The sequence below is a fragment of the Microcaecilia unicolor genome, chromosome 2 (genome assembly GCF_901765095.1).
Source record: "Microcaecilia unicolor chromosome 2, aMicUni1.1, whole genome shotgun sequence".
NCBI classification, from domain to species: domain Eukaryota; kingdom Metazoa; phylum Chordata; class Amphibia; order Gymnophiona; family Siphonopidae; genus Microcaecilia; species Microcaecilia unicolor.
In genome coordinates this window covers 160,121,275-160,141,049 of record NC_044032.1, presented here as the reverse complement: position 1 = coordinate 160,141,049, position 19,775 = coordinate 160,121,275, and positions in this window count along the sequence as shown.

Sequence of the window (19,775 nt, the reverse complement as noted above, 5' to 3'; positions counted from 1 at the left end):
TAGTAAAAGGTTCCCATAGTTAGTTAGCTAGCTTTTGTACTTAAAATTTAGGATGGAGCAAAGCATAACATGCACAAGTTAAATTACATAAAAGTAGCATAAAACAGTACAGGACAAATTTTATATGGACTGCACCCAACTTTAGCCCTCAATCCTGCAGTTTGCATGAGTTACTGAGTCCCAATCTGTCCAAATGTTCCTGTAAATAGGTATATTTTCAGTCATTTCTTAAATATAATAGTATTAGATAGTAGCTTTTGGCAGTCAAAAAGTTGGTTCCATTCTTTGCACTAACAATGGAAAAAGTGCAGGTCCAAGTTTCTTCAAAATGAGCTTTCTTTAAGGTTGCAATCAAAAGATTAAAGATTGCTGTCTCAGTGAACTATTAGGGCTGTAAATTTTCAACACAGTTGTAAGGTAGTAAGGAGTATCCTGCTTCAGTACTTTGTGAGTTAGAAATAAGTTGTTGAATCTTATTCTGAATAAAATTGGCAGCCAGTGCAGCACCTTAAGTAATAGGGAAGGGGGGAGCCTAGTCCAAAGGGATGGACTCCTCTTTAACCAGGATGAAACCAGGCTGCTGGCACTAACATTTAAAAATGAGTTGGAGTGGCTTTTGGATTAGAACGGGGGCGGGGGGGGGGGGGGGTGGAATGAAGGCCAAAGGCTGCTCAGGACCACATGGGTGTTCTTGAAAGCTACTATTAAACAAGACATTTAAGGAATCCCAATAGAGAGATTTCAACAAAGGTGAAAGAAAGCCAGGAGTGTTTAATTTGCAAAAATTGCAAATTACCCCTGTCAAATTCTAAGCAGCTTATAAGTACATAAGTAATGCCATACTGGGAAAAGACCAAAGGTCCATCAAGCCCAGCATCCTGTCCACGACAGCAGCCAATCCAGGCCAAGGGCACCTGGCAAGCTTCCCAAATGTACAAACATTCCATACATGTTATTCCTGGAATTGTGGATTTTTCCCAAGTCCATTTAGTAGCGGTTTATGGACTTGTCCTTTAGGAAACCGTCCAACCCCTTTTTAAACTCTGCTAAGCTAACCGCCTTCACCACTTTCTCCGGCAACGAATTCCAGAGTTTAATTACACGTTGGGTGAAGAAAAATTTTCTCCAATTTGTTTTAAATTTACTACACTGTAGTTTCATCGCATGCCCCCTAGCCCTAGTATTTTTGGAAAGCGTGAACAGACACTTCACATCCACCTGTTCCACTCCACTTATTATTTTATATACCTCTATCATGTCTCCCCTCAGCCGTTTCTTCTCCAAGCTGAATAGCCCTAGCCTCCTTAATCTTTCTTCATAGGGAAGTCGTCCCATCCCCGCTATCATTTTAGTCGCCCTTCTCTGCACCTTTTCCAATTCTACTATATCTTTCTTGAGATGCGGCGACCAGAATTGAACACAATACTCAAGGTGTGGTCGCACCATGGAGTGATACAACAGCATTATAACATCCTCACACCTGTTTTCCATACCTTTCCTAATAATACCCAACATTCTATTTGCTTTCCTAGCTGCAGCAGCACACTGAGCAGAAGGTTTCAGTGTATTATCGACGACGATAATAGATGCAAGGAAAAAGCACACTTTGAAGTATCTGTATACAAATGCTAGAGGTCAAAAACATAAGATAGGAAAGTTAGAGTATATAGCAATAAATTAAGAGGTAGATATAATAGGTATCTCAGAGACTGGTGAAAGGAGGACAATCAATGGGATACATTTTATTGCAATTTAGGGTAGATCAAATTGGAGGGGGGCTTGCACTGTATGTTAAAGAGGGAATTGAGTCAGACAAATTCTGCATGAAACAGTAACATGGAATACTTATGGATAGAAATCTCACGTGTAAAAGGAGTATTTTCTTAGGCTGCAAAGCCCATATCCTGAAAAAACTTCAGACTGCCCAAAATACAGCAGCGAGACTCATCTTTGGCAAATCACTTTTTGAGAGTGCAACTCCCCTCCGTGCAAAACTTCACTGGCTCCCCATCAAAAGCGAATCAACTTCAAGGTCCACACATTAATCCACAAGATCATCCACGGTGAATCTCCGGACTATATGAAAATCTAGTTGACCTCCCAGCAAGAAACATGTCTGTATCTTCACGAAATTACCTCAACCTGCACTACCCCAACTGTAAAGGACTCAAGTACAAAACTTATTATGGATCCAATTTCTCCTTCCTAAGCAGCCAACTCTGGAATGCCCTACCTAGACCTATCCGATCGATCTATGACCATCTACCATTCAGGAAAGCACTAAAAACCCATCTATTCAAGCAAGCCTACCCAAATGACCCAGACTAATCTTAGGAACCCATCTACCTAACATATACCGAAGAGACAATGGTATTGACCCAAACGGTATCTCCCACCTTACCCCCTCTTCATTGCCATCTCTACCTACCTATCTATTCTATTACTATGTTATGCTTAATTTTTACTATCTAGCAATATTCTGTACTCCCTATTACTGTGTAAGCCGCATTGAACCTGCTTTTAGTGGGAAAGTGCGGGATACAAATGTAATAAATAAATAAATAAATAATATATACATAGGGCTATACTACTGTCTGCCAGGCCAGAACAATCAGACATGTAGGATTAGAACAAGCACTATGAAGCACTATATGTGTTCCTATATAGCAAAGATATATAGGATTAGAATACATGGCATTATCTAGCATTAGCAACCTGATCATAAGATGCAGACTCAGAGTCATTCCAACTTTTGTTGTTAATGCCTATTTGCTGAAGCTACGACCTTGCATACAGACAAAGACTGTTGACAAGGGTCCCAATGTGCTAGAATAACAAGGTTATTATCAACATCAATGTCATGACCAGAACAGCCAAGGACTCTGAAGTCTCCAATACAGTTGGAGCGATGCTGTGGTTGGCAAACTGCACATTGTTTATAAAGCCTCGGCGTCTTTTCAAGGTGACCCCATAAGTGTGGGGCCAGTATCCCTTGAAGCCACAATCTTTGCAGTAAACAAACTTATGGGTGCATCACCCCCAAGGCCAGAATGTACATCATTAGCACAGCTGCAGCCAATGATTTATGTATGAAAAGAGGTTCATAACTGAAACAAGGAGGCTGCCATACTGACATTCTATCCAAGGAGCACACTGTGCTGAAGCTGATTGAACATATAAGGAACAAGCTGCCACTGGCTAGAAGTCTGTATCAGGTGGTATGTGTGTCATGTTCTTTTGTATAAGTGCTGTGGGCTCAGTATGACTCTTTTACTTAGGATTCTAGCTTAGGGATTTAGGTGCATTTACTCTGAGCTGTTTCTATGATAAGACTTCCTGTGTATCTGAGGGTGATAGTATCTGAGGATTTGAAGGCGACGAAACAGTGTGACAAGGCGGTGGCCGTAGCTAGAAGGTTGTTAGGCTGTATAGAGAGAGGTGTGACCAGCAGAAGTAAAGGGGGTGTTGATACATAGTAACATAGTAACATAGTAGATGACGGCAGAAAAAGACCTGCACGGTCCATCCAGTCTGCCCAAGAAGATAAATTCATATGTGCTACTTTTCTTATTTGTACTGTCCTCTTCAGTGCACAGACCGTATAAGTCTGACCAGCCCTATCCCCGCCTCCCAACCACCAACCCCGCCTCCCAACCACCAGCTCTGGCACAGACCATATAAGTCTGCCCAGCATTATCCCTGCCACCCACCACTGGCTCTGGCCCAGCACTATCCCTGCCTCCCAACCACCAACCCCGCCTCCCAACCACCAGCTCTGGCATAGACCGTATAAGTCTGCCCAGCACTATCCCTGCCACCCACCACCGGCTCTGGCACAGACCGTATAAGTCTGCCCAGCACTATCCCCGCCTCCCAACCACCAGCCCCAGCACAGACCGTATATGTCTGCCCACACTAGCCCCGCCTCCCAACCACCAGCTCTGCCACCCATTCTAGGCTAAGCTCCTGAGGATCCCTTTCTTCTGCACAGGATTCCTTTATGTTTATCCCACGCATGTTTGAATTCCGTTACCGTTTTCATCTCCACCACCTCCCGCAGGAAGGCATTCCAAGCATCCACCACCCTCTCCGTGAAAAAATACTTCCCGACAATCTTCTTGAGTCTGCCCCCCTTCAATCTCATTTCATGCCCTCTCGTTCTACCGCCTTCCCATCTCCGGAAAAGGTTCGTTTGCGGATTAATACCTTTCAAATATTTGAACGTCTGTATCATATCACCCCTGTTCCTCCTTTCCTCCAGGGTATACATGATGCCCCTGTATAAGTCGTTGGTGAGGCCCCACCTGGAGTATTGTGTTCAGTTTTGGAGGCCGTACCTTGTTAAGGATGTAAAAAGAATTGAAGCGGTGCAAAGAAAAGCTACGAGAATGGTATGGGATTTGCGTTACAAGACATATGAGGAGAGACTTGAGGACCAGAACATGTATACTCTGGAGGAAAGGAGAAACAGGGGTGATATGATACAGATGTTCAAATATTTGAAAGGTATTAATCTGCAAACGAACCTTTTCCGGAGATGCGAAGGCAGTAGAACGAGAGGACATGAAATGAGATTGAAGGGGGGCAGACTCAAGAAAAATGTCAGGATGTATTTTTTCACGGAGAGAGTAGTGGATGCTTGGAAAGCCCTCCCGCAGGAGGTGGTGGAAATGAAAACAGTAACTGATTTCAAACATGCGTGGGATAAACATAAAGGAATCCTGTTCAGAAGTAATGGATCCTAAGGAGCTTAGCCGAGATTGGGTGGCAGAGCCGGTGGCGGGAGATGGGGATGGTGCTGGGCAGACTTATATGGTCTGTGCCAGAGCCGGTGGTAGGAGGCGGGACTGGTGGTTGGGAGGCAGGGATAGTGCTGGGCAGACTTATATGGTCTGTGCCCTGAAAGGACAGGTACAAATCAAGGTAAGGTATACACAAAAGTAGCACATGTGAGTTTATCTTGTTGGACAGACTGGATGGACCGTGCAGGTCTTTTTCTGCCATCATCTACTATGTTACTATGTTACTATTCTGCTTATAATCGAAATAGAAAAATGCCTATATTGTGACCCAAATTGGGAGATAGACGTTTATCTCACAAAAACGAATAAAGCGGTATAATCGAAAGCTGAATTTGGACGTTTTCAACTGCACTCCGTCGCGGATGCAGACAAAGTTGATGTGGGCGTGTTGAAGGCGTGGTGAAGGCGGAACTGGGGCGTGGTTATCGGGCGATCAGAGATGGGCGGCTTTCGCCGATAATGGAAAAAAAATATGCGTTTTTAGCGAGAATTTAGGGCACTTTTCCTGGACCCTGTTTTTCCACGAATAAGGCCCCAAAAAGTGCCCTAAATGACCAGATGACCACTGGAGGGAATCGGGGATGACCTCCCCTGACTCCCCCAGTGGTCACAAACCCCCTCACACCACAAAATATGCCGTTTCACAACTTTTTATTTTCACCCTCAAATGTCATACCCACCTCCCTGGTAGCAGTATGCAGGTCACTGGAGCAGTTATTAGGGGGTGCAGAGGACTTCAGGCAGGTGGACCCAGGCCCATTCCCCCCCCCCCCCACCTGTTACACTTGTGCTGGTAAATGGGAGCCCTCCAAACTGCCCCCAAAACCCACTGTACCCACATGTAGGTGCCCCCCTTCACCCCTTAGGGCTATAGTAATGGTGTAGACTTGTGGGCAGTGGGTTTTGAGGGGGATTTGGAGGGCTCAACACCCAAGGGAAAGGTGCTATGCACCTGGGAGCTGTTTTACCTTGTTTTGTTTTTTTTGTAAAAGTGCCCCTTAGGGTGCCCGGTTGGTGTCCTGGCATGTGAGGGGGACCAGTGCACTACGAATCCTGGCCCCTCCCACGAATAAATGTCTTGGAGCTATTCGTTTTTGAGCTGGGCGCTTTCGGTTTCCGTTATCGCTGAAAAACAAAAACGCCCAGCTCAAAAAAAGATAAACGTCCATGATTTTGAAAATACGGTTCGGTCCACCCCTTCACGGACCCGTTCTCGGAGATAAACGCCCATGGAGATAGACGTTTCCGTTCGATTATGCCCCTTCACGTCTTTATTCTTGCCTTCTTTGCACATTATCTTTGTTGCTATTGTAAATAAATGCACACTGTGTTTTTATAATACTTGGTTGTGGAGTTAGTTCTTTCTATTATTTAGGGTATAGGGAACATATTTGCTTCTGACACTTCATTCACTAAGGCTGGATTGCCAGAGACCTATCCCTGTTTGAATTTATGCTAAGTGTCAGGTACACCAATAACACCCCAAAAAGAGTTGTATCTGTATGCATTCACAGACAGATTTAGATATATTAACAGAAATCAGAAAAGCTAGCAAATTTGGCAACAATATAATAATGGGTGATTTTATTTACCCCAATATTGACTTAAATGCCACATCAGGGAGTGATAGGGAGTTAAAATTCCTAGACATAATAAATGACTGGTTTTTGGAGCAACTGGTCCAGGAACCAACAAGAGAAGGAGCTATTTTCGATGTAGCCCTTAGTGGAATGCAGGACTTAGTATGAGAGGTGACAGTGTTGGGTCTGCTGGGAAACAGTGATCATAACATGATTATATTTGACTTAATAACTGGAGTGCAGTCACTAAGGAAATCTACTGTAGCAGCATTTAAGTTTTGAAAGGACAACTATGATAAAAAGAAGAAAATGGTTTAAAAAAAAGTTGAAAGGATCAGCTGCAAAGGTAAGGACTTTAAATGAAGTATGGACGTTGTTTAAATGTTGGAAGCCCAAAACACTGTCACATCATCTGCCTCTGTGGTGCAGCTGGGGTATTAGTCAGCCCTTGACAATCCAGAGATATGACTCCACTCTGTCTTTCTGTGGGGACATTCTTTAATATCTTGAAATCATATCCACTAAGAAACACAAATCTCTTACTCCTACTTCCAGGATTCGTCTTTCCAAGGCATTGAGCACTTAATCCTTAAGTTCATGTAGGCCCCCGCCTAGGGGCCTCTGCACCAGAAGGTACACGGTGTAGCCCTCTTACACTATCTGCTACAGAGTTCATATATCTTGTGTCTCTGCCCCTAAAGGTTAATGCAGTCTTTTGGAAAAAAGTTCCTTCACTGGAACAAAGTGCATTCATATATTGGAATAAAGTTCATTTATATACTGGAATAAAGTTCATTCCTGCATGACAGTTCCTCTGCTTTAAACTCAAGCCCTTTGTTCCCTCACCTCCTTGCATGATTAGAGGTTGAAGGTACCCCCACCCTTTAACATACCAGCAACCAAACACCTGGTATCCACCCACATGTGTCAGGCTTGAGCACCTTATCCAGTCTCCCTTAAACCTTCAGGAAACAAAATACAGTCCTTGCAGTAAGCCTCTGGGTTGGTTGAAAACCTCAAACTTCCAGGGCTGTTTTCTAGGAATCTTTCTTCCACATCTGTATTAAGTTAGTGAGAATGGATGCTATAAATTCTTTAAGCTTCTCCCCATTTACCTTGGCCAGGGCAGAAATATACATAGGTTCTGGTTCAGCAGCTACACTCGGGGAAACCTCAGAAACTTCCTCTAAGGGCTGCCACTACATTGGTTCCTCCTCCTGTCTCCTCTCTAGCTGCTTCAAATCCCCTTGATTAGCCCTCCTAAAAAGGTCATAACCCTCATCTTGGGGAGCTTGGGAATTGTAGTGTGTGCTAACCTCCATAGCGGGGTGAGGTGTTCTACCCTGGGGTAGCTAGGAGTTGTAGTCCTTCATGTTCTCAGTGGAGTGGGAAGGTCTAACATCTCGGAAAAGGGCATATGATCTACCTCAGGGAAGCTGGGATTTGTAGTCTCCTAAGTTCTTGGGATACTGCTTGCCCTTCTGGAGTCTTTCCCTTAAGACTTTCCTTCCAGCTCTTCTAGGCTCATCACATCACATATTAGAGCAAAAAGATCATCTTTTAGAATATGGAAAAGAGATCCAAATGAAGAAAACAAGAAGCAATATAAACACTGGCAAGTTAGATGCAAAGCATTGATAAAGAATGCCAAAAGAGAATACAAAGAGAAACTTGCCTTGAAGGTAAATTTTTATAGTAATACATTTTTCAGATATATCAGAAGCAGAAAGCCTGTGAGGGAATCCATGGGATCATTAGATCATCAAGGACAGGACCATAGCAGAGAGGCTGAATGAATTCTTTGCCTCTATCTTTACAGAAGAAAATGTAAGAGATCTACCTGTACCAGAGATGGTTTTCAAGGGTGACGATACAGAGGAGCCAAAATAATCAGAATAATTTACATTGAGGGGCATTTTTGCTATGACGTCTATTTCCAACTTTGGACGTTTTGCAAAAAAGTCCAAAATTTAAATAGGAAAGAAGGTCATTTTCAAAACAGAAAAATGTCTATTTTTTCGAAAATACTGTTTTCGAACAAGGTTTTGTGCTTTGGACGTTTTGTTTTTTGGTCTATTTTCAAAAAAATTAGTAAGTTCAAAATGTAGAAAATCAAGCCATTGGGATGTAGGAGGAGTCAGCATTTTTAGCCAACTGGTCCCCCAGACTTCCCAGTAGAGCAATGTGGCGACTTTGAGAGGGGTCACAGTTTCTACCACAAGTGTGACAGGTAGAAGAAGATAGGGACCTGGGTCCCCCACTCCATAGTCCACTGCACAGACTACCATACTAATCGAGGGATCTGCATGCTGCATGCTGCTCTAATAGACCTGGCTATAACATCTGAGGCTGTCATAGAGGCTGGTATGTCATATTTTTATTCACATTTTTTAGGGTTGGGAGGGGGTCAGTAACCACTGGGAGGTTATTGGGGGGTCATCCCTGATTCCCTCCAGTAGTCATCTGGTCATTTAGGGTCCCTTTTTGTGCCTTAATTTATACAAACAGGTCTACTTCAAAACATCTTAGTTTTATTTTGTTTCATTATGGCTGAAAAATGAGACATGTTTATTGAAGACAACCCATTCAAAAAAAATCAACTTTTAAAAAATCTATTTCTGCACTAGAAGACAATGGAGCTCATTTTCAAAAGAAAAAAAGGTCTAAAAAGTGGCATAAAGCAACATTTGGACGTTTTTCTCAAAAAAGCTTCCAAATCAGTATTTTCAAAACCTATTTTTCAGATGTTTTTCTATGCTGTTCATCTGCAGTGTGTCCAAATCTCAAGGGGTTTGTTAAAGGTGGGACTTGGGCGTTCCATCTGCATTCTCAGGCTGATATTTGCCTTAGGCATCCCTCCTTAAAGATCTATTGAGGGGCAAGCCCCCAAGCTATGGAATTGTCTACCATTAGAGATAGGGCAACAAATCTCATATAAAATATTTAAAATTATGGAAATATTTTAACTTAATGGGTCTATAGTTCAAAGGAGTTAAGACAAAGTAGGATTTGGTTTAAAATGTGGAGGAAATGGGATATTGTAATAGGTTATTGCTATGAATAATTGTGGTTATTTAACTAAGGACTTCTTTTATTAAGGTGGGCTAATGGATTTAGTGAGCGCTGAGAATTAGCATGTGCTAAATGCTAAAATAACCCATAGGAATAAAATGGGCTTGTTAGCATTTAGCATCTGCTAATCATTAGTGTGTTCTAAGTCCATTAGTGTACTTTAGTAAGAGGAGCGCTAACTATTTTAGCTTGTGGGGTTGTATAATAAGGGAATTTACAGAAGTAAAATAGCAAATCAGGCAGACGTGGTCTGTAAATGAATATATTACATTACTATAACACGTGAAAGGATTAAAAACCTAACACAGCCATAATTTTTTTCTCTACAACACTCAGGTGGTCTTTTACTAAAGTTTTAGCTTTGAGTTATCTGCAGCAGGGCCTATAGGAATAAAATGGGACCTGCCGTAGATAACTCAAGTTAGCTTTTAGTAAAAGACCCCCTCAACTGAGAAAGAGAAAAATTGTCTTTACCTTAGTGAGTCTGTTTTGAGACACTATTTTGATTCTTTTTGTGCCTGATGCAGCCTTAGTGGAGGGGAAAACATGGCTGTGTCAGGCATTGTTTTTTTTAACCCTTCCTCTAAGTTTCTTTATAAAATAGGTGTCTACGTGGCATCCAAAGCTAGGCAACCTGTTATAACCTTACTCTCCTAACTTTATTTCCACTTCAAATCCACCAATGCCTAAATGCAGGAGCCTTCAAAGATGAATTAGGAAATCATGTCCAAAGTATCAATTGAAATGATTTGTAATGTTTTTAATTGCTGCAACTGTGATATTAGACTATGTAGGTTACTCTGAACTATTGTCGTTATAGTTATAGATTACTTCCTATCTTTCAAAGGCAGAGGCAACAGATGTTTTCCATCAAAGGGAAAGTATTTTCAGACTACTTTCATTAAACTGTCATTTTGCAATGCGTTTCAATTTCAACCCACTTTCTGGTTTGTTAGGTCTAAGGCAAGTGTGAGATGACTGAAAATGTAGCCATTGTTCCTGATTCATGTGTCTTGCCACAGAGTCTCCAATAGATACCTGTATTGTATTTAGTTTGAGAGCTGTATATGACCACACAATCTTCCTAGTGTAAATAGTAAATACAGCCATAAAGTTTCCCATTTGTCTTCATTTCCAAATTAAAGACTAATGTGCACATGCATTAAAATTGAAAATGGGTCATTGTTGTCAATGAATCAGTAACTTTGATATGTTAATATTGTAGGATACACAGTGCACATAACTGAAAATAGATTTGTTAGTGCTTCCATGACAGACAATGAATAACAAGTTTGAAAGTAACACTGATACGACATCCACAGTAAATAGCAACCATATAATTGAACTACAGTAAATGAGCCTGTAAGACAGAATCATTCTTTTCTCCTCAATATTAGAAAATGAGGTTGTAAGTTGATTTTTGGTGCCTTCATTCTTTAGTGAAACCAATGTTTTTCATTCTAGTAAAACATGATATTACAGTCAAGTAAACAATAGAACTGAATAATCTGTCATGCAAATGCTTATCCTTAAATCTGATGGAAGGAAAATAGATGAAATTATATGGCAACAATTGGTGACTGAATTCCATGGAATAATTATAACATTGGACACAATATCATTGGGTTAAGACACATTAGTGCCAATGTCTTGCTGCCCTTCCCCTCCCCCTTCAGACCCCTCCCTTTGCAGCTGCTCTTTGTTTCTCCCCTTTTTCTACTTAATACAGAAGTTGGAAATTGACACTTTTCAAGTAGAAACAAATGGTTTCATATTTAATTGATTTTGCCTGACAGTGAAGGTTAACATTTTTTTTTAGTTCAATCAATTTTATTGATTATTATGCAGAAAAAAAGAAAACAATGATAAAGCAAATTTAATACCATTGACTAATAGCAAGATAACAAATAGATCTTTGTATACAGACTATATATATATGTACTAATGGCATACTATGCAAGCAATCTGATTTTGGAGTAGGCATTCATTACAGATATTATAGATTAATGCACTTTTAGAAGCAGTACCTGTACATCATTTGTTATTGTTTACTGTTATTAACTGGAAGAATATTTGATCAGTGGAGACCATATTCTATTAAATGCTATAAGGGAACCACTTTTCTCAGCTGCTACTTTTTCATATTTAGCAATTAAACATATTGAATTCCACCACATTTCATGAGATAGCTTCGTAGAATCTTTCCAATTTTGACAGATCAGTTTTATAGTCACTTGGATCAATATGCGTAGCAGTTTAGCCGTATGCAGAGGTATCGAAGCGTTAATACCAAATTACCCTGTTATTATAATTTTGTATGTTAATGAGATCTTTAAGTTTAAGATATGAGAAAGTGTTTCCTCTATACGAGACCAATAATCTTCCAGAAGTGGATAATGATGCAATAAATGGTCTAAAGTTCCGATATGATTATTACATGACCAGCAACAATTGGATGTTTCTTTAGATATTTTAGATAATTTATAAGGTGTCCGCATAGTTCTATGTAATATATAAAATGATGATTGTGTAAGTGCAGATGATTTTGAGGATTTATGTGTTGATGACCATATTTTTTCCCATTGATCTTCAGATAGTTGAGCATTAATTTCTTTATTCCAAATACTCTGTAACGCTAGAGGAGGTCGAGAAGAGTAATCCTGGAATATTTTGTATCAGATGGATGCTGTTTTCTTCCTTTTATCCATTTGTTGACATAGCGTTAAATAGCTTGGTGTGTCTTCCTTTAAAGCATTAATATTAAAGTTAGTTGTGATACAATGTTTAGTTGTAGTCATTGATAGTAGCATTGATTATGTAGATTATAGGTTTCTTGTAGTGTGGAGAAGGGTATCCAATTATGTTTATCCAGAAGTTGATGTATAAAACATATTTTTGCTTCTATCCACTTGGGCCATGCAATGCATTTTCCAGCAATTTTGAGATTTGGATTATTCCATAGATTAATCGAGGTTGTCGATAGTATTGGTATTTTTTACAAGAGTCCAAGGATTTAAATGATGATTGAGATGCTATAATGATGGGATTATATTTTGAATTATGCGTCAATGCCCAAGGTAGTAAGGATGTTGGAATATCTTTAGATATCTTAGCTTCCCATTTTATCCATTGCTGATCTGAGTGATCTTCTTTAGAGGTGATCCATAATGAACTTTGTCTGAGTAAAAAAGCCTTATGATAGTCCAAAAAATTTGGGAAATTAACTCTTCCATGTTGTTTAGTAGACTTGAGATGTTTTAATGCAATACGAGGTGGTTTATTGGACCATAGGAATTTAGACAATATTTGTTCTATATTTTTGTAAGTACTGGGATTTAACATAATTGGTAAGATGCTTAATACATAGTTTACCTTTGGTGCAATCATCATTTTTATGGTGTCCAATCTTTCCCACCATGATAGTTTAAGAGGTGACCATTTTTAGTCATATCGTTAACACAATTTAACAAGTAAGTGGAATTGAGATTGATGGTTTCACTAACATTAGTTCCAAACAAAACACCCAAGTATTTCAAATTAGTAGGTGACCATTTGAAGGGAGACGATGTATATTGATATATTGTATATTGATATATTGATATATTCTAGCTGCCGTATTCATTGGTAGCATTTCTGTTTTGGTAGAATTTAGCTTATATCCAGATATCGCTCTATAATATGAGGAATTGATGATGGGGTAGTGTATAATAAAACATCATCAGCATATGCAGAAAGTTTAGCTGATAAATTATCTATCTCAACACCTTTAATATTATCTGATTGTATGATTTTTAACAGTAAGGGTTCTAAAGCAATATTAAATAATAAAGGAGATAGAGGACATCCTTGTCTTGTACCTCTAGTCGGTCTAAATGATGGGAGTATTGTCCGTTTATGAATAATTTGTTGGATGGGTAAGTGTATAATACTTTGATCGTTTTTAAGGCGTTATGTGTAAATCCAAACCATTACGAAAACAGAACGAAGCCTTGCGATCTGCAGGGCTTCGTTCTGTTTCTGTGAGTCTGACGTCCTGCACGTTGTACGTGCTGGTCGTCAGACTCAGAAACCAAATGAAGGAAGAAGACTTCAGCTGGCGGGGGTTGGGGGTCCCCTGCCAGCAAAGGTAGGCGATGGCATGCGGGGGTCGAGATGGTCGTCGGCAGGGGGAGGTCAAAGTTGTTGGAGGTGGTGCTGGTGGCTGGTAGGGGTGTTGGCAATGGCAGCGGGGGGGGGTCGGTGGCGGCAGAGGGGGGGCTAAAATGTGCCCCCTCACCTCGGCTCTGCCCCCCCTACCGCTGAAGTCTGGCTATGCCGCTAGTGTGCGCTCACTACCAATGATCCACCCATGATGCCTATATACGCTAGTATTCAGGAATCTACCGCAGGGTTGACCAAGGGGATATCACTGGTGGCTGGCTCCTAGGTAAACAGTAAAGGGATTCCTAACCCCCATATTCACTCTCCTTCCTAATGTCACCACACTCTCTCCCTCAAGACACCCCCAAAACCAAAGGTCTCCAAACCAACCAATACACACCCCTGTCTATGATTCTTGTTCCCCCCATAGGTAACATAAGCTACCCCCTGTGAACCTGGCTCATGACTCCCAATATCCACCCAAAAATGAGGAAATAAAAGCCATAAGAACACCCACACCATCATCAAACAGAACTTGAGCCAGCACAAAAATAGAATTAGATATCTTGACCATTCTGGAAAGGAGCTCCTCTACAGTCCATAAAAGGTCACCAAGATCTTAATAGCCTGCTGTATGCTGCAAAACTTGGCATAGCAACAGCCCCAGCCATTCTTTTATATCCCACCACCACCACCTCCCTTTCCCCTCCTCCTCCCCCAGCACACACACACACTTCACACATCCTTTCTCAACCACCACAGCATGTTAATTAAGAGCCTTGCAAACCTACCTTATTCTCCCCCTCCCCTTCTAGGGGCCACTTCTCCTACCCATCCCTCTAGCTGCTAGGGATAGTCCAGGTCTTGCAGGAGCAAATACAGTGTAAGAGTCCTCCCTTGTGCAGATCCCACTGCCTTCTGAGATGTCAGGAGATGCAGCTGCCTCTCCTGCTGCATGGAAATCTGGCCACTTGATTGGCAATGAGGTTGAGCTACTGCTGGGTCCTGCACACAGCAATGCAGTGTGTGCTGCCCCCAAGGGACCTGGCCTCAAGGTTGAGTGGTCTGGAGGGCACAGTAACAGAGCCACAGATGCCTTGGAGTAGCCAGCCCCAGGCAGAAAGTGTATGTAGAAAGGGGAGAACGGAGGGGAGAAGGCACCTAAAAAATTAGAGACACACTGGTCGTTGAACTGGTGACCTGAGTGCTCCCACATCTAGGCACTATCCACTACTCTATACTGAATTGCTACAACATGGGCCCTAATAGCCAGCTTTTCAGCCTGTGGTCTGGTGTGCCTTCTTATCCCCTCTCCCACCTCTTGGAGAACCTCTAGTGCAGAACCTCCTCTCCCACCCCTTGGAGAACCTCTAGTGCAGAACCTATCAGCCCCCCCCCCCCCCTCCAGTGTCCATACTGGCAAATATATCCTGCACATCTCTCTCAGACAGATTTCTTGGGCATTTCCTCACCACCTAAGGGGCTGGGGAGTCACCATGGCCTGGCAGGGGAATATCTGGCCTAATTTCTCATCTCATGAGAGGCCCCACTCACATATGCCCTGCAGCCATGAGCTGGGAGAAGTGACTGGAAAAGGATTTCACAATCATGTGTGCCCCTCCCCTGTGGAACCTAGTAGCAGCTTCCATATACCTTGCACCTGAGTCAAGTGCTGGAGTGGCCAACCTAAGTTCAACTGCTACTTCTGGTTGTGGCAGACCACAAGACATTACCAGACACCACTTTTCTGACTATTACAGGCATGGCATAATGGTTAGGGGTGTGGTCTGGGATCCTGGGGATGGTAGGTTTGAGTCCCACTGGGGCGTCTTGTAATAAACAGTATATTGGATCCCTCTCCATTGGATAGCCCTTTAATTGAACACTTGACATTAAGAAGGAACTGCTCTGATTGTGGACACTGAGGGCCCTTTGGACACTTCTCTCCCCCATCTCTAACCCCCCCCCCCCCCACATGCCGGCAGGCATAACAGCTATTTCAGGATGGGGATCTGCTGCTGTGACCTCCTGCCTAACTGCCTGGGGGGGCTCTTCCTGCACCCTTTTTCCCTCCCCAGTAGGGACATGTCCCTCCAGGGGTCCTTTGCTTCCAGATGGTGCTGGGTATGCCCCTGTTGTGGGGTGAGGGACACCTCCCAATAGCCAGGGTCAATAACACTTCCTTTCAGGCCCTCTCGGCAGTAGTGGTCCAGTGAAGGCTGGTCTGTGGCAGGCTGAGCAGCAGTTAGAGGGTGACCTGTGTGTTTAAAAGGTTTCCAATTGAAATCAACAGATCCTACATGGCTTGCTTAGTGGTGCAGCTGGCAGTAGGTTCGGCGCACTCTCAGTGGTCAGGACAGCTAGAGCATGATAATGACCCTCGTACTATCTATCACAGCTGACCACACCTTCTCCTACCCCTGTCATGCCCAGACTTTGCCCACTGCTGTGTACGGCATCTAACATGGTATTTTTTTATCACAAAAGCCCCTGTTTTAGCACAGTAGACAATAGACTGCCCTGCACTGCTATCTACCATGCTGATAACACAATGCTAGCTGCTTAACGCAGCTTAGTTAAAGGGACCCTAAATTATTTTCTCAGATATATGGAACAGCAGTGGCATTGGAACCTTGCCTTCCCTGGTTCACAGCCTGTTGCACTAATCACTAAGCAACACCTCAATTTCAAATAAATAAAGAAAAAGAAAACCTCCAAGTTAATTTGCTTAAGTGATTTATGGATGCTATAGACATTTTGCATGAGTTAAATTTTGCAAATATTACTTTCTGAAAAAAAAGTGTAAAAGTCTAAAAATCAACTAAAAACAAACTCAAAATGATATAAAAACATACGATTTTTTTTCCATGTATGCTTCTAGCATTTACATACCACTATGGAACAGGCATCATTTTAATAAGGCACTCCCAGTCCTCAAGGGCTGTCAATGAGTCAGGTTTTCAGAAAATCTCTAAAGAATATGGATAAGAGAGACTTGTATACAACAGAGGGTGTATGCTTGTCAATCTCTCTTATACATGTTCATTAGAGATATCCTGAAAATCTTGAGCCCTTTGTGTTCCTTGAAGAATGAGAGTAAATATCATTGTAATCAGGTAATATCCATGTAGAAAGTGAGGTTGTTGGTGGTAGGAAGGTCTAATATAATTATTATAAAGCATGACAAAAAACTAGGATTCATATTGTGTAGAGAGCTTGAGCATCTATAAAGCAGTAAGGAAACAAAAATCTAACATTTTAAGAGTGAATTTTAAGAAGGACTGATAAAACCTTAAAAATTAGTGAGAATGTGTTAAGTTTTGCTTTTGATCTGGCAGCTTCCTTCTGTCCCCTCTTTGACCTTCCAATTCAGACAGAAGGGATGAAATCGGGCATCATGAGCTTATATTCACTACTACTCAGGCATCCCCCTCTCCCCTTTTATATTCCTTTACAACTTACTTTAGTCCAATGATGGCAGAGATGGTCCCCTTCAGAGACTAACACAAGCACAGCGAAGGTGACTAGAAAAATGGCCAGACAATGTTAAAAAAGTTCAAATATTTATTAACATCCAAGACTCAACATGGACCATGTTTCAGCCTAATAGGCCTGCATCAGGAGTCTTCTGAGATGTTTGTAGACGGATCCATCTGTCATCTAAAGCACAGATTGAATACTTCAGAATCCAACATTCGATACTTTCCCAGTTAGGAAAGTGTGTTCTCAATTGCATTCCGTATTGGACTGATAATTGCTCTGTACTGAGTGAGAACTGGTGGTGTGCCACAGCTCCATATGGCATACAGCGCACACAGAGTGTATTCAATTCATACTTTAGACGACAGATGAATCTGTCTACAAACATCCCAGGAGACTCATGATGGAGGCCTTCTAGGCCTGTGTCGAGTCTTGGATGTTAATAAATATTTGAACTTTTTTTAACTTCATCTAGCCATTTTTCTAGTCACCTTCACTGTACTTGTATTTGTCTTGTGGATTGCTATGTCAACCCCTACAGAGATGCATGCATATTCATTGTGGATATCTTTGTGAAAACCTGCAATCATGCATCCAAAATCAGGTCACTAAGGGACAATTCTATACCTGGGCATCAAATTTAGGCACAAAAAGTAGATGGGTGGATAATGCACCTATTCTATAAAAAGTAAACATAACTTTTTGTTATGGAATACAAGTGTAAGGCAGCATCAACATGCCCACATTTAGGCATATCCATTAACACCAGGTCTTTGGCTGGTGTAAATGTTAGCAAGTAACTGGGAGTTCTGCCTGTGTGTATATCTCCTTTGCGGTTATTACCTAAGACAGTTGCTGTGCATACTTTAAAGAATGTCACTGAGCGCATTATTACCATTTATGCATGTAAGCGTGCATTCACCCACTAGTATTTTATAAATTTATGCATGCAAAGGACACGTAAATTGTTATAGTAACTATAGCGCTCAATTTCAAAAGAGAAAAATGCCTCAAAAGCAGCACGATTTGAGGCAGTTTTCTCCACAGTTCATCTAAATTGCAAGGAGGCATGTTGGGGACATGTTTTGGGCAGGCCCAGAATTTGGACGTTTTTCATGGATAATGGAATAAGATAAAAAAAATCTAGGGCAAAAACTGGGATGTTTTTATCTGGACCTGTTTCAATCACAACTAAGCCTCAAGAAGGTGCCCTAAGTGACTGCTGGAGAGATTAAGGCATGACCTCCCTCTTAATCCCCCAGTGTTCACTGACCCTCCTCCCCCCATCCCCACCCCCACCCCAAAGATGTGGCAGTGACAGTACATACCAGGCTCTGTGACAGCTTCGGATATTATGGAAATCCTGTTAGAGCAGCAAGCTGCTCTCAGGAGTAGGCTAGAGGTCAGTGCAGTGGACTATAAAGGGATCCAGGTCCATATCCCACTCTAACAAGTACACTTGTGGTGGAAATTGTGAGACTTCCAAAACCCACAAAATACCAACTATACTTATAGATAGGAGATACCTGCTGACCTGAGGGATTTTATAGTGGTGTACAGTCAGGTACAGTAGGTTTGTAGGTATTCCTGGAGGGCTCATAATACAAAATAAGGGTGGTAAGGTGGGATTTGTAGCTGGGTCCCTTCATGTGAAGTCCACTACACTGACCACTAGACTGCCCCTCTGCTTTGCTGGGATGTCTATGTGGCCTGTTTACTAGGAATGATGCCATAGAGACATCCCTATGGCTTGCTTTTGTGTGTTTTCCTCTAGGACTTTTTATTTAATGGCACTTAAAGAAATACATACTGAGCACAAAAATATCTGTAAAATTGTGATTTTCAAAATAAAAAAATGTTTTTCTGGTTCAAAAATTGCTATGTTCAGGATGAGAATTTTAGACATTTTCAGCAAAACATCTACAATTGGACTTGGACATCATATCGGAAATGCCCCGCTGTGGCTCCCATTATGGCATATCCAGTCCTGACAAATCCAGAAAGTGATAACACCCAAGCGGAAAATCTAATTCAGGTCCATCTGCAATTTTTTTTTTCATTTGATAAAGAAAGGTGATTAAAATATTTTTAAAAGACCCATTTAAAGGAATGTTATTGCATAGCAATGCTAGACATTGGAGTTAAAATTATTCATGCCCGTGCCAGAAATAAATATGATCAGCTCTGAGGGTTCGCAGAAGTGTATAATGGCACAAATGTACTTGACTGAATCAGTGCTAAGAGGAATGGATAGTATTAGTGCAGTGTTTATGCTGACTCATTTTCTGTTGCTCTAATCACTAGGCAACCCCTCAATTTCAAATAAATACTTAAAGAAAGAAAAGAAACTCCAAATTAATTTGCTTAAGTTGATTTATGGATGCTATAGACATTTTACATGATTTAAATTTTGCAAATATTACTTTCTGAAAAAAGTGTAAAAGTCTAAAAATCAACTAAAAACAAACTCAAAATGATATTAAACATATGATTTTTTTCCATGTATGCTTCTAGCATGTACACATCACTATGGAACAGATGTCTTTTTAATAAGGGGGTTTATTATTATTATTATTACTACTACTACAATGGAAAACACTCAGCAAAACCTGGATAATGCCCTTTAATTTGTTCTCCTCAAGTGAAAAATATATTCTGTGACACACTTCCTAAAACCTTACCACAATAAATCCAAATAGTT